The sequence below is a fragment of the Hyla sarda genome, chromosome 2 (genome assembly GCF_029499605.1).
Source record: "Hyla sarda isolate aHylSar1 chromosome 2, aHylSar1.hap1, whole genome shotgun sequence".
Lineage (NCBI taxonomy): Eukaryota > Metazoa > Chordata > Amphibia > Anura > Hylidae > Hyla > Hyla sarda.
The window spans coordinates 218,670,430-218,684,286 of record NC_079190.1 but is presented as its reverse complement, the minus strand read 5'-3'; the positions used below and the strand labels follow the sequence as shown (position 1 = coordinate 218,684,286).

General features: G+C 42.0%; 1 protein-coding gene and 1 long non-coding RNA gene across 5 annotated transcripts in view; one reads left to right on the top strand and one right to left on the bottom strand.

The window, feature by feature from the left end:
• Positions 1-13,857, bottom strand: part of LOC130355769 (uncharacterized) — a 161,769-nt gene that overhangs the window by 98,673 nt on the left and 49,239 nt on the right. The window lies entirely within an intron of this gene.
• P2RX1 (purinergic receptor P2X 1) overlaps positions 1-13,857 on the top strand; it is a 199,617-nt gene that overhangs the window by 154,641 nt on the left and 31,119 nt on the right. The window lies entirely within an intron of this gene.

Below are 13,857 nucleotides of genomic sequence, written 5' to 3'. Positions count from 1 at the left end.
GCTGGGCTTCAGCCTTAAATTCTTTGATGCTAGCACAAGGTAACATACCTGTTCAATAGAGATTTCAACATTGATCTTTCAATCTTAGGGGTTATGAAACCCTCTTGAGTACTGTTGCTGCCTGCTCCTAACTGTGTCTTTCAGGAACTACTTGGCTTACGTATGCTGCTGGGCTTGGTCCTTAAAGGGGTTATCCACCATAAGGCGATTTTAGTACGTACCTGCCAGACAGTGCTTAGGAACGATCTGCGCTTGTTTTCGGGCTAAATGGCTATGTTGTGAGATTACCATAACACTATGGCTAGCTTTTTGTGAACTGGTATTTCTGTTTGACTTTTCTTTTTTTGACTACAAATCCCCCAATTCCATTATCTTCCCTCCCACACATCAGCCACCCCACCCATTGAAACATAAATGAGCTGCATCCAAAGACCTGTGGTTTTCAATCAGAGTGCCTACAACTGTTGCATTAGTTGAAGATTGATCTCTCTCCCACCAAGCGATCACTCCACCCATTGAAGCAGACAAGCTCCCTGTCATCAGCTGACTAGCGAGTCAGGTCTCGGCCGCATTACAACCTGGGAAAAATCTGTACATTCACATGGGGGGGCAAACCTCCAGCTGTTTCAAAACTACAACTCCCAGCATGTACTGATAGACCGTGCATGTTGGGAGTTGTACTTTTGCAATAGCTGGAGGCCCACTGGTTGGAAAGCCTTCAATTAGGTTCTGTTACCTAACTCAGTATTTTCCAACCAGTGTGCCTCCAGCTGTTGCAAAACTACAACTCCCAGCATGTACTGATCGCCGAAGGACATGCTGGGAGATGTAGTTATGCAACAGCTGGAGGTACGCAACTACAACTCCCGGCATGCCGAGACGGCTGTTTGCTTTTTGGGCATGCTGGGATTTGTAGTTTTGCAACATCTGGAGGGTTACAGTTTAGAGACCACTGCACAGTGATCTCAAAACTGTGTCCCTCCAGATGTCGCAAAACTACAAATCCCAGCATGCCCAGACAGAAAACTGCTGTCTGGGCAGGCTGGGAGTTGTAGTTTTGCAAGATCTACAGGGCCACAGTTAAGAGACCACTGCACAGTGATCTCCAAACTGTACCCTTCTAAATCTTGCTAAACTACAAATCCCAGCATCCCCACACAGCAAACAGCTGTCTGGGCATGCTGGGAGTTGTAGTTTTGCAACATCTGGAGGGCTACAGTTTAGAGACCACTGTATAGTGGTCTCAGACTGTAGCTCTCCAGATGTTGCTAGGCAACTCACCAGCTTCTGTAGGATCCAGGGAGCCACATCGCCGTCCTCTTCTGGTGCCGGTCCCTGTTGGTTTCCCCATTCTGCCCCGCCTATTGTGGGTCGGCAGAACGGGGAAACCGAAAGTTAACCCCCCCGCCCCAGATCTGCTATTGGTTGTCGCTTCTTGACGACCTTTAGCAGGGATAGGAGGGGTGGCACCCCTGCCACCTCACTCCTATCCCTTCAGGGGGATCATGGGTGTCTTGGACAACCCCGATCCCCCTTATATTCCGGGTCACCATAAACCCGTATTACCCGGAATCGGCGCAAATCACCGGTGTGAATTCACTGGCGATTTGCGGCGATCGCCTACAAGGAGGGTTCTGATGACCCCCCTGAGCATTTGCGCGGGGTGCCTGCTGATCGAAATCAGCAGTCACCCCGGTCCATTCCCCGCCCGGCACGTGGCGGGGACCAAAATTCCCATGGGCGTACAGGTACGCCCTGGGTCCTTAAGTACCAGCGTATCAAGGCGTACCTGTACGCCCTGGGTCCTTAACAAGTTAATAGAGACTTCAACATTGATCTTTCAATCTTAGGGGTTATGAAACCCTCTTGTGTACTCCTGTTGCTGACTGCTGCTATCTGTGTCATTCAGCAACTACATGGTTTAGTGATGCTGCTGGGCTTGGGCCTTACATTTTTGGATGGTAGCACTGGCTAACATACAACTTCAATAGAGATTTCAACATTCACCTTTTAATGTTAGGGGTTGTGAACCCCTCTTGTGTACTCATGCTGCTGCCTGCTCCTGTCTGTGTCATTCAGAAACTACATGGTTTAGTGATGCTGCTGGGCCTAGGACATTGCCTATATATGTTTATGGTAGCACTAGGTCCCATACATCTTCAATTGAAATTTCAAAATTTATCTTTTATTCTTCGAGATTGTGAGGCCCTATTGTCTCCTCATTTGACTGACTATCCCAGGTGGTAAATTTACCATTTTGAAGTTCCTCAGTTCCAGTAGGCTTTAAGTCGTTCATTCTTTGTTGCGGTTCTTCAGTTGCAAAATTAAGTTGTATCATGTTTTCCTGTTCCTCCGATGAGCTAACGTCACTGGAACACACAATGCTCTTATTGTCATCTAATGAAGTATCCTTTTCTTCAGAGAACGTATGTATCATTTATTATTTTGAATGTCAGGTGGCATTCTGACAATTTCTGATTATAAAGAAATTTTGTAATCTGGGACACAGGTAAAAATAAGTATTTTTAAGCGTACTGTAGCACATTTTTCTGCCCTAGTGCATACCACATACCGACATCTAAATAGTGTACTATTTTGTACCTGTTAATCTTTCAAGGGTCTATATACTGTGATAGGAAAGCCAGAGTAGTGAAATTTCTATTACAAAATCCATAATATCAATTTCAAAATCTTAAATTTAAAAATCATAAATTTCAATGTCTCGTCATGCTGCTGCCAACTCCAGGCTGTGCTATTCAGACACTATATGTTATCCTCATCATTCAGACAATATATGGTTTACTGATGCTGCTGGGCCCGGGAATAAAAAATGTTGTTATGGTAGCACTAGCTACCCAAAATCTTCAGTTTAAATTTCAAACTTCGTCTTTTTTTCTTAGGGATTGTGAAGCCCTGGGTTCTTCTCATGCTTCAGCCAATTCCAGGGTGTGCCATTCAGACACTATATGGTCTCCTCCTACTGATGCCACATCTAGGACTCTGTTGTTGTGCTGCCATGTGACTCCTTGTTAGATTAGGTCCTTTGTACCCACATGCCGGGGCCCGGGGCACTAAAACTTGGGAGTTAAAAGCTCCATTTCAAAATCCCCAATTTCAATTTCAAAATCTTAGATTTCTATTTAAAATTCTTATATTTCAATTGTCTCCTCATGCTTTTGCCAACTCCAGGCTGTGTCATTCAGGCAATATATGCTTTACTGATGCTGCTGGGCCTGGGTCTGGGAATAAAAATTTTGTTATGGTAGCACTAGCTACCCAAAATCTTCGGTTTAAATTTCAGAATTCATCTTATCATCTTAGGGATTGTGAAGGCCTAGTGTCTACTCATGCTTCTGCCAACTCTTGGCTGTGCCACTCAGACACTATATGGTCTCCTCATGCTTCAGCCAACTCCAGGCTGTGCCATTCAGGAAATATATGGTTTACTGATGCTGCTGGGACTGCCACTATATGGTCTCCTCATGCTGCCAACACCTCCACACTGTGTCATTCAGCCACTATATGGTCTCCTCATGCTGCCGCCACCTCCATGCTTTGTCATTCAGCCACTATATGGTCTCCTCATGTTGCCAACCCCTCCACACTGTGTCATTCAGCCACTATATGGTCTCCTCATGCTGCCAAAACTCCACACTGTGTCATTCAGCCACTATATGGTCTCCTCATTCTGCCAACAGCTCCACACTGTGTCATCCAGCCACTATATGGTCTCCTCATGCTTCAGCCTCATGCAAGCTGTGCCATTCAGCCACTATATGGTCTCCTCATGCTGCCAACACCTCCACGCTGTGTCATTCAGCCACTATATGGTCTCCTCATGCTTCAGCCTCATCCAAGCTGTGTCATTCAGCCACTATATGGTCTCCTCATGCTTCAGCCTCATGCAAGCTGTGCCATTCAGCCACTATATGGTCTCCTCATGCTGCCATCACCTCCACGCTGTGTCATTCAGCCACTATTATGGTCTTCTCATGCTGCCAACACCTCCACGCTGTGTCATTCAGCCACTATATGGTCTCCTCATGCTGCCAACAACTCCAGGCTCTGTCATTCAGCCACTATATGGTCTCCTCATACTTGAGCCACCTCCAGGCTCTTTCATTATGCTGCTCTGCAGCAGTGATTCTAAAAGTGATGCCGGTAACCTGCATGTCATTCTGAAGAACAGTATTATTTCACTACCCCAGCACACTCCATATGCATGTTAGAACACAGCAAAGTGTTCTTCACCCCTATTGAGGCTCAGATAGACCAGAAATAGCCATTTTTAATATAGATTCAACGCAAATAAAATCGGATCGAAACAAATCGGCCAAATCGAATTTTTCAAAAGTTCGCTCATCTATAAACATGGCAGATCCTTTTGTTTTCTGTAAAGATAAGCTGCTGCCAAAGGTGTCTGTCTGGCAGCTGCTTATTCAACTCTTCCCATTCAGAATATATATTACAATTTTAACATGCAATGTATAGTGGGGTCAGAAAAGAGAGCTGATATCCAAACAAATATTCAATCAACAAGTATCTGTAGTGCATGGTCATATTAGGCTGCTTTCACACTGTGTAATTGCTCTGTTACAAACGGACGTTAATGGCTCTTTTTTATTTTCAACTTTGTGAGGTATTAACGTCCGTTATTGTAATGGAGTATAACGGGAGTTATAATGGGCAAAGAGGATCCCATTCACTTGAATGGGTTTCCTCTAATGTCCGTTATAACTCCCTTTATTGCAGCTGAAGATAGCGGGAGAAAAAGACGGCACAAGCACAAATTTTTCTCCCACTATCTTCATAACAGTCGTCACACTATCGGGAATAATCAGTATTGTGAAATGAGCCTTAAAATGTACCTCTCAGATCCCACACAAAAAAAAAAAAAAAAAAATATGTTACATACTACCTAATCCTGACCATGCACATCTAATTTGTATGCCTCTATCACCTACATTTATTATAAAAAATACCTCTTTTTATTAGCTCACAGTGTTAGAAGTTCTCTCAGGGGAAGGTGCGTGTCCCTCCCTTGTGGTGGTGGGAGGTGATTGGTGTGTCTTCTCATGCAGCCTTGTCCATGAGTTATCTCTTGTCCATGACTCATGGACAAGCTTGATGTTGCTACAGGACTGGTTAGTGTCCCAGTAGGTATGGGGACCCCTAGTGGTGGGATTTTCAGGAGCTGTTTTCTTTATTAAATTTTTATTTAAAAAAAAATTATAATAAACAACCATATTACAAAAGGTCTTTAATTTCCATAGGTGACAACATAAAAAGTTTTTGGATTTGACAGTGCCTATTTAACGCCTTAACGACCAAGGACGTAAATGTACATCCTGGTGCAGCGGTACTTCACGAGCATCGGAGCAATGATCGGGTCATGTGTGGTAGGTCTCAGCTGCTGATAGCTGCCAGGGACCCACCAGTAATGGCCGGCATTCGCGATCGCGCGGATGTCTGCCATTAACCCCTCAGATGCCGTGATCAATACAGATCACGGCATCTGAGGCAGTGTGCCACATTTTATGCTGATCTGATCGCCTGCGGCACGGCTGCAGGGATCAGATCAGCTAACATGGCAGACGGAGGTCCCCTCACCTGCCTACACCGCCTTCCCAGGATTGAGCAGACCAGAGCAGAAGATCAGAAGTAAAAATAAAGTTTAAAAAAATGTGAAAAATCCCCTCCCCAAATAAAAATGTAAAATGTCCCTTTTTCCAATTTTACCCCCAAAAAGTTTAAAAGAAATTATAAACATATTTGGTATCGCCACGTGCGTAAATGTCTGAACTAATAAAATATGATGTTAAAGATCCCATACAGTGAACAGCGTGAGAAAAAAAACCATTTTTTTTTAATCCAAAATTGCTGCTTTTTTTGTCACCTTTTATAGAAAAAAATGTAATAAAAGTTTTATATACACAAATGTTGTATCAATAAAAAGTAAAGATCATGGCACAAAAAATGAGCCATCATACCACCACTTATACGGAAAAATGAAAAAGTTAAAGGTCGTCAAAATAGAGGGATTTTAAACCTACTAATTTGGTTAAAATGTTTGCGATTTTTTTAAAGAGCAACCATAATAGAAAAGTATGTAATCATGGGTATTGACCCACAGAATAAAGTACACATGTAAATTTTATCGTAAATTGTACGACGTGAAAACGAAACCTTCCAAAATTTGCAAAATTGCTGTTTTCTTTTTAATTTCCCCACAAAAATAGTATTTTTGTGGTTGCGCCATACATTTTATGGTAAAATGAGTGATGTCATTACAAAGGACAACTGGTCACACAAAAAACAAGCCCTCATACTAGTCTGTGGATGAAAATATAAAAGAGTTACGATTTTTAGAAGGCGAGGAGGAAAAAACAAAAATGCAAAAATAAAATAGGCCTGGTCCTTAAAGGGGTACTCCGGTGGAAAACTTTTTTTTTTTTTCAACTGGTGCCAGAAAGTTAAACAGAGTTGTAAATTACTTCTATTAAAAAATCTTCATCCTTCCAGTACTTATTATCTGCTGAATACTACAGACAAAATTATTTTCTTTTTGGAACACAGAGCTCTCTGCTGACATCATGACCACAGTGCTCTCTGCTGACACCTCTGTCCATTTTAAGAACTATCCAGAGAAGGAGAAAATTTTAAAACATATGCTGCTCTGGACAGTTCCTAAAATGGACAGAGATGTCAGCAGAGAGCACTGTGGTCATGATGTTAGAAGAGAGCACTGTGTTCCAAAAAGAAAAGAATTTCCTCTGTAGTATTCAGCAGCTAATAAGTACTGGAAGGATTAAGATTTTTTAATATAAGTAATTTACAAATCTGTTTAACTTTCTGGCACCAGTGAATTTAAAAAAAAAAGTTTTCTACCGGAGTACCCCTTTAATCTCTTAAGGACGCAGGGCGTACCTGTACGCCCTACGCTTGGTCCCGGTATTTAAAACGGAGTCACACGCGTCATACCAGGTCGGTCCCAGCGGCTAATGATAGCCAGGACCCTAGGCTAATAGCGTGCGGCACCAATCGTTGTGCCGCACGCTATTAACCCTTTAGCGTGAAGTTGATCGCCGCGTCTAAAATGAAAGTGAAAGCTTCCCGGCAGCTCAGTCGGGCTGATCGGGACTATCGCGATAAAATCGCGATTTCCCGATCAGCTAGGACGTGAGCGGAGGCCCCCTTACCTTGCTCTGTTGCGTCCGATCGGCGTTTGATTGCTCCAAGCCTGAGATACATGCTTGAGCAATCGACCGCCTATAACACTGATCCATGCAAAGCTATGGCTTTGCAGGGATCAATGTAAAAGATCAGTGTGTGCAGTGTTATAGCCCCCTATGGGAGCTATAACACTGCAAAAAAAAAGTTAAAAAAAAAGTTAATAAAGGTCATTTAACCCCTTCCCTAATAAAAGTTTGAATCACCCCCCTTTTCCCATAAAAAAACAGTGTAAATAAAATAAAAATTTACATATGTGGTGTTGCCGCGCGCGTAAATGTCCGAATTATAAAAATATATTGTTAGTTAAACCGCATGGTCAATGGCGAACACGCAATAAAATTCCAAAGTCCAAAATAGCGTATTTTTGGCAACTTTTTTTTTATCATGAAAGAATGAATAAAAAGCGATCAAAAAGTCTGATCAATGCAAAAATGGTACCGATAAAAACTTCACATTACAGTGCAAAAAATGAGCCAACAAGCTGGCCCGTACGCGGAAAAATAAAAAAGTTATAGGGGTCAGAAAATGAGAATTTTTAACATATACATTTTCCTGCATGTAGTTATGATTTTCTTCAGAAGTACGACAAAATCAAACCTATATAAGTAGGGTATCATTTTAATTATATGGACCTACAGAATAAAGATAAGGTGTCATTTTTACCGAAAAATGCACTGCATAGAAAGGAAAGCCCCCAAATTTTACAAAATTGCATTTTTTCTTAAATTTTGTCGCACAATGAATTTTTTCCGCTTTGCCGTGGATTTTTTGGTAAAAAGACTAAGGTCACTGCAAAGTAGAATTAGTGGCGCAAAAAACAAGCCATCATATGGAATTTTATGTGCAAAATTGAAAGCGTTTTTAGAAGGTGATGAGGAAAAAATTAAAATGCAAAAACGGAAAAACCCTGCGTCCTTAAGGGGTTAAGCTCAAAATCGGCTTGGTCCTTAAGGGGTTAAAGAGGTACTCCGGTGGAAACTGTTTTCCACTGGAGCATCCCTTTAAACCCAGAAGATGGACAGTTAAAGCATACCTGTCAGATCTGCCTCTATCACCTATATTTTTATTAAAAATAAAAATACCTCACTGTGGTCAGACTGAAAAGAAATACAAAAAGAACTTCCTGTAGAGCATACAGCAGCTGATAAGTAGTGGATGGATTAAGATTTTTAAATAGAAGTAATTTACAAATCTGTTTAACTTTCTGGCACATTTTAAAAATGCAGCTTTTAAAACGTCGATTTAAACCAGTCGATTAAACAAAAAATATATAATAATCCACCAGTGTACATCCTTAACCCATTAAGGACACAGAGCCTACAGCCACGCCCTGACATCCTGGTACTCAAGGACCCAGGGCATACCTGTATGTCCTGGATGTTTCCGTTCCCCGCTGGGAAACCATCGATGAATGGAACAGTATGCCTGTTGAAATGATTCAGCAGGCATCCCGTGACAACGCCTCGGGGGGTCCTGAGGATTCAATTCAGACCAGCAATTTGCGGTGATTCTGGGTCAATCAGGTCCCCGGTGACCCAGAAAAAATGGGTAATATGTGTCGTCCGAGACAGCACCCTTTAGCAGCATCGGGCGACGAATCAGGACTCCTGCTGGGGGTGTCACTAACGGCACCCACTCTGCCCCTATTCCGGAGGGTGAGAGTGGGTTCCGGGAGTGGACACCTGCACCTGGGGCCCCCAATCATTGGCGCCTGTGGTGAGATCGGGGCCCCAGGACAAGCGGCGGCGACTACCTTGTGGGAGCACAGCAGCAGGAGGTAAGGCTGTGCCTTCTGCTGTTGTTTGAAAAAAGAGATGAGTGGATGGGCACCACAAAAATAATAGTAATATATTGAATTGGGTGCAAACAGTGACCGAAATATACAACTAAATCTTCAGTAGAAAACAGCTGATCACTATATTCAAATGCACAACCAAATAATGATGAATAATATATAACCTTTATTAGGAAACACCACACACAGTTAAAAACACTTAAAAAGATACAATCCTAGGTGGAGGAAAGATAAACCTCAGAACACCAAGCCCCCCAGGGGGAAAAAATGGTGGTGATAACCTGAAGGAAAAACCTGTCCTATATATACAAGTGGGGCTGTACTCGCACAATATCATATCCGGGTGTGCGGTCAAAATATTCAGCCGCACATCCGGTCACACGTATCCACCCATCCTGGCGTGCTGTATGTCGGCCAACCACATGACCGGCAGCGGGGCAATCATACTACACACAGAGAGGCCGGAAGTGGGGCAGAATATTTGGATATATCAAATATATATACACAACAACTGTATATGAAAATCCTATATACAGGAAGCGTGTATAATACACACATCCCACCAAGCCTGACAGTTATAGTCGGGCATCAGGTCTCATCCCGCCCCCCCCAACAGAGCCGAGGAGGAGAGGAGAGGGGCGGGACGAGAGCAGACACCGCAAACCCGCCCACACAGAGGACATAAGGTGTAATGTGAAAAAGTACGAAAAGTACAAAAATTATTAAATAATAATGATAAATAGCCCGGGCAAAGGAACAAACAAACAAACAAAAAAAAAGGATTATAAATATATATTTTTTTTATATTTTACAAGAAGATGCATCTTCTGGGTGCGTCAATCAGTCGCAACCCACTACATGGTTATGCCCCTGCATGGGTGCGGGAGAAGGCACAGGAGACATAAGTCCCTACACCCACCCCCCATCCACACAGGCGCAAGCTGGGAGTTGTGCCTTCTATTGTTGCATAACAACAACTCCCAGAATGCCCTTTGGTAGATTGTGCATGCTGGGGGTTGTAGTTATGCAACAGCTAGAGGTACATTGTTTCTATGAAAAAGTTTGCCTCCACCTGTTGCATAACTACAACTCCCAGCATGCCCTTCGGCTGTGCATGCTAAGAGTTGTAGTTTTTTCAACAGCTGAAGGCACACTGGTTATGAAACACAGAGTTTGTTACCTAACTCAGTGTAACAGCTGGAGGCACGCTGGTTGCGAAACAAACTACAACTCTCAGCATGCACCAATAGATTTTACATCCTGGGAGTTATAGTTTTACAACAGCTGGAGGCACACTGGTAGCGAAACAAGTAACAAACTCTCAGTGTTCCCCTCACGGAACAGAACAAGGGGTATAGTGAGCCTTAACACCCCACAGGTGTTTGACGAATTTTTGTTAAAGTTGGATATAAAAATGAAAAATTTGCTTTTTTTATTGTTTTATAAAATGCTGGTGTTAGCCTAATTTTTTTTATTTTCACAAGGGGTAATAGTAAAAAAAAAAAGCCCCCAAAATTTGTAAAACCATTTCTTCTGCGTATGGAAATACCTCATATGTGGATGTAAAGTGCTCTGCAGGCACACTACAGGGCTCAGAAGAGAAGGAGCTCCATTGGGCTTTTGGAGAGAGAATTTGGCTGGAATTGAAAGCCATGTGCGTTTACAAAGCCCCCATGGTGCCAGAACAGTGGACCCCCCCACATGTGACCCAATTTTGGAAACTACACCCCTCACAGAATGTAACAAGGGATGCAGTGAGCATTTACACCCGACAGGTGTCTGACAGATTTTTTGAACAGTGGTCCATGAAAATTCAAAATAAAATTTTTCATTTGCACAGCCCACTGTTCCAAAGGTCTGTCAAAGCCAAAGGGGTATAAATGCTCACTGCCCCCCTTATTACATTCCGTGAGGGGTGTAGTTTCCGAAATAGGGTCACATGTTGGGGGATCCACTGTTCTGGTAGCACGGGGGCTTTGTAAACCCACATGGCCCCCGACTTCCCACATGGCCCCCGAATTCTCTCTCCAAAAGTCCAATGGTGATCCGTCTCTTCTGGGGTATTTCCATACTCAGAAGAAATGGTGATCCATATTTTTGGGGGCTTTTTCTCCTATTACCCCTTGTGAAAATAAAAAATTTGGGGTAACACCAGCATTTTAGTGAAAAAAAATAATTTCATTTACACATCTGACGAAAAGTCGTCAAACACCTGTAGGGTGTTAAGGATCACTGTACCCCTTGTTACGTGCCTTGAGGGATGTAGTTTCTAAAATTGTATGCATATGATTTTTTTTTTTCTGTTCTGGCACCATAGGGGCTTCCTAAATGGGCCTTCCCCTCCAAAAACCATTTCAGCAAAATTGTCAGCAAAATTCCATCTCCAAAATCCCATTGTTGCTTCTTCCCTTCCGAGCCCTGTAGTGCACCCAAAGAGCACTTTAAATCCACATATGAGGTGTTTCCTTACTCAAGAGAAATTGGGTTACAAATTTTAGGGGGCTTTTTCTCTTTGTACCCCTTGTAAAAGTTCAAAAAAATGGGTCTACAAGAACATGTGAGTGTAAAAAATTAAGATTTTGAATTTTCTCCATCACTTTGCTGCTATTCCTGTGAAACACCTAAAGGGTTAACAAACTTTCTGCATGTCATTTTGAATACTTTGAGGGGTGCAGTTTTTATAATGGTGTCATTTATGGGGTATTTCTAATGCATTTCAAACTTTCTGATGTCTTCAAAAAGTAAAAAACATGTCAACTTTATGATGCAAACATAAAGTAGACATACATATTGTATATGTGAATCAATATATAATGTATTTGTTATGTCTATGTCCCTTGCAAGCAGAGAGCTTCAAAGTTAGAAAAATGCTAAATTCTCTAATTTTTCACCAAGAAATTATGCAAGTATGGACGAAAATTTACCACTATGTTAAAGTAGAATATGCCACGAAGAAACAATCTCGGAATCAGGTTCATAAGTAAAAGCATCCCAGAATTATTAATGGTTAAAGTGACAGTGGTCGGATGTGCAAAAAATGCTCTGGTTCTTCTCAAGGTCAAAATAAACTTGGTCCTTAAGGGGTTAAGGCTATGTTAACATCTTTGTTTTATGCTTCCATGAGAAGTATATATCGTAATATGAAACACAATTTTTTTTGTCTTACTTGAGAGTATTTTAGTACATGAACTTATGCAACATGTACAGGCTACCCGAGAGTGATTTGATTGTTGCAACCACACTTCTATCACCCTCAGGCAACCTGCACATACTCAGGAAGCCTGTACATGCTGGGTTCTGAGGGTGATAGGAGTGTGATTGCTGTAACCATACTCCTATCACTCTTGGGTAGTCTGTACATGTCTGTACATGCCATGACTTCATACGAAATAAAAAGAAGAGTAAGAATGTATATGTAACGTTAACATAGTATAATATATGTAAAGTCTATGCATGATAGTGCATTTAAAAGATAGTCATACAGTTACTAAAAAACAAGAGAATACAAGGAGCAAATATCACCATACATATTACCACCATACTATTACTGACCAAAGCCAGTATACTAACACCAATATTACCAATAATACTAGTATACAAGGAGGAAGATTGCCACCATACATACAGTCATGGTCGTAAATGTTGGCACCCCTGACATTTTTCTAGAAAATGAAGTATTTCTCACAGAAAAGGATTGCAGTAACACATATTTTGCTATGCACATGTTTATTCCCTTTGTTTGTATTGGAACTAAACCAAAAAAGGGATGAAAAAAAGCACATTGGACATAATGTCACATCAAACTCCAAAAATGGGCTGGACAAAATTATTGGCACCCTTAACTTAATATTTGGCTGCACACCCTTTGGAAAAATTAACTGAAATCAGTCACTTCCTATAACCATCATTAAGCTTCTTACACCTTTCAGCCAGAATGTTGGACCACTCTTCCTTTGCAAACTGCTCCAGGTCTCTCTTATTGGAAGGGCGCCTTTTCCCAACAGCTATTTTAAGATCTCTCCTCAGGTGTTCAATGGGATTTAGATCTGGATTCATTGTTGCCACTTCAGAACTTTCCAGCGCTTTGCTACCATCCATTTCTGGGTGCTTTTTGATGTATGTTTGGGGTCATTGTCCTGTTGGAAGACCCAAGATCTTGGACACAAACCCAGCTTTCTGACACCGGGCTGTACAGTGTGACCCAAAATCCATAGGTTATCCTCAGATTTCATGCTTTGCACACATTCAAAGGCACCCAGTGCCAGAGGCAGCCAAACAGCCCCAAAACATCATTGAACCTCCACCATATTTCACTGTAGGTACTGTGTTCTTTTCTTTGTAGGCCAAATTCCTTTTTTGGTAAACAGTAGAAGGATGTGCTTTACCAAAAAGCTCTATCTTGTTCTCATCTGTCCACAAGACATTTTCCCAGAAGGATTTTGGCTTACTCAAGTTCATTTTGGCAAAATGTAGTCTTGCTTTTTTATGTCTGTCAGCAGTGGGGTCCTCCTGGGTCTCCTGCCACAGCGTTTCATTTCATTTAAATGACCACAGATAGTTCGCGCTGACAGTGATTCTCCCTGAGCCTGCAGGACAGCATGAATATCTTTGGAACTTGTTTGGGGCTGCTTATCTACCATCCGGACTATCCTGCGTTGACACCTCATCAACTTTTCTCTTCTGTCCACACCCAGGGAGATTAACTACAGTGCCATGGATTGTAAATTTCTTGATAATGTTGCCCACTGTGGACAAATACAAATCTAGATCTCTGGAGAGTGTTGATATTTTTCCACAATTTTGGTTCTCAAGTCCTCAGACAGTTCTCT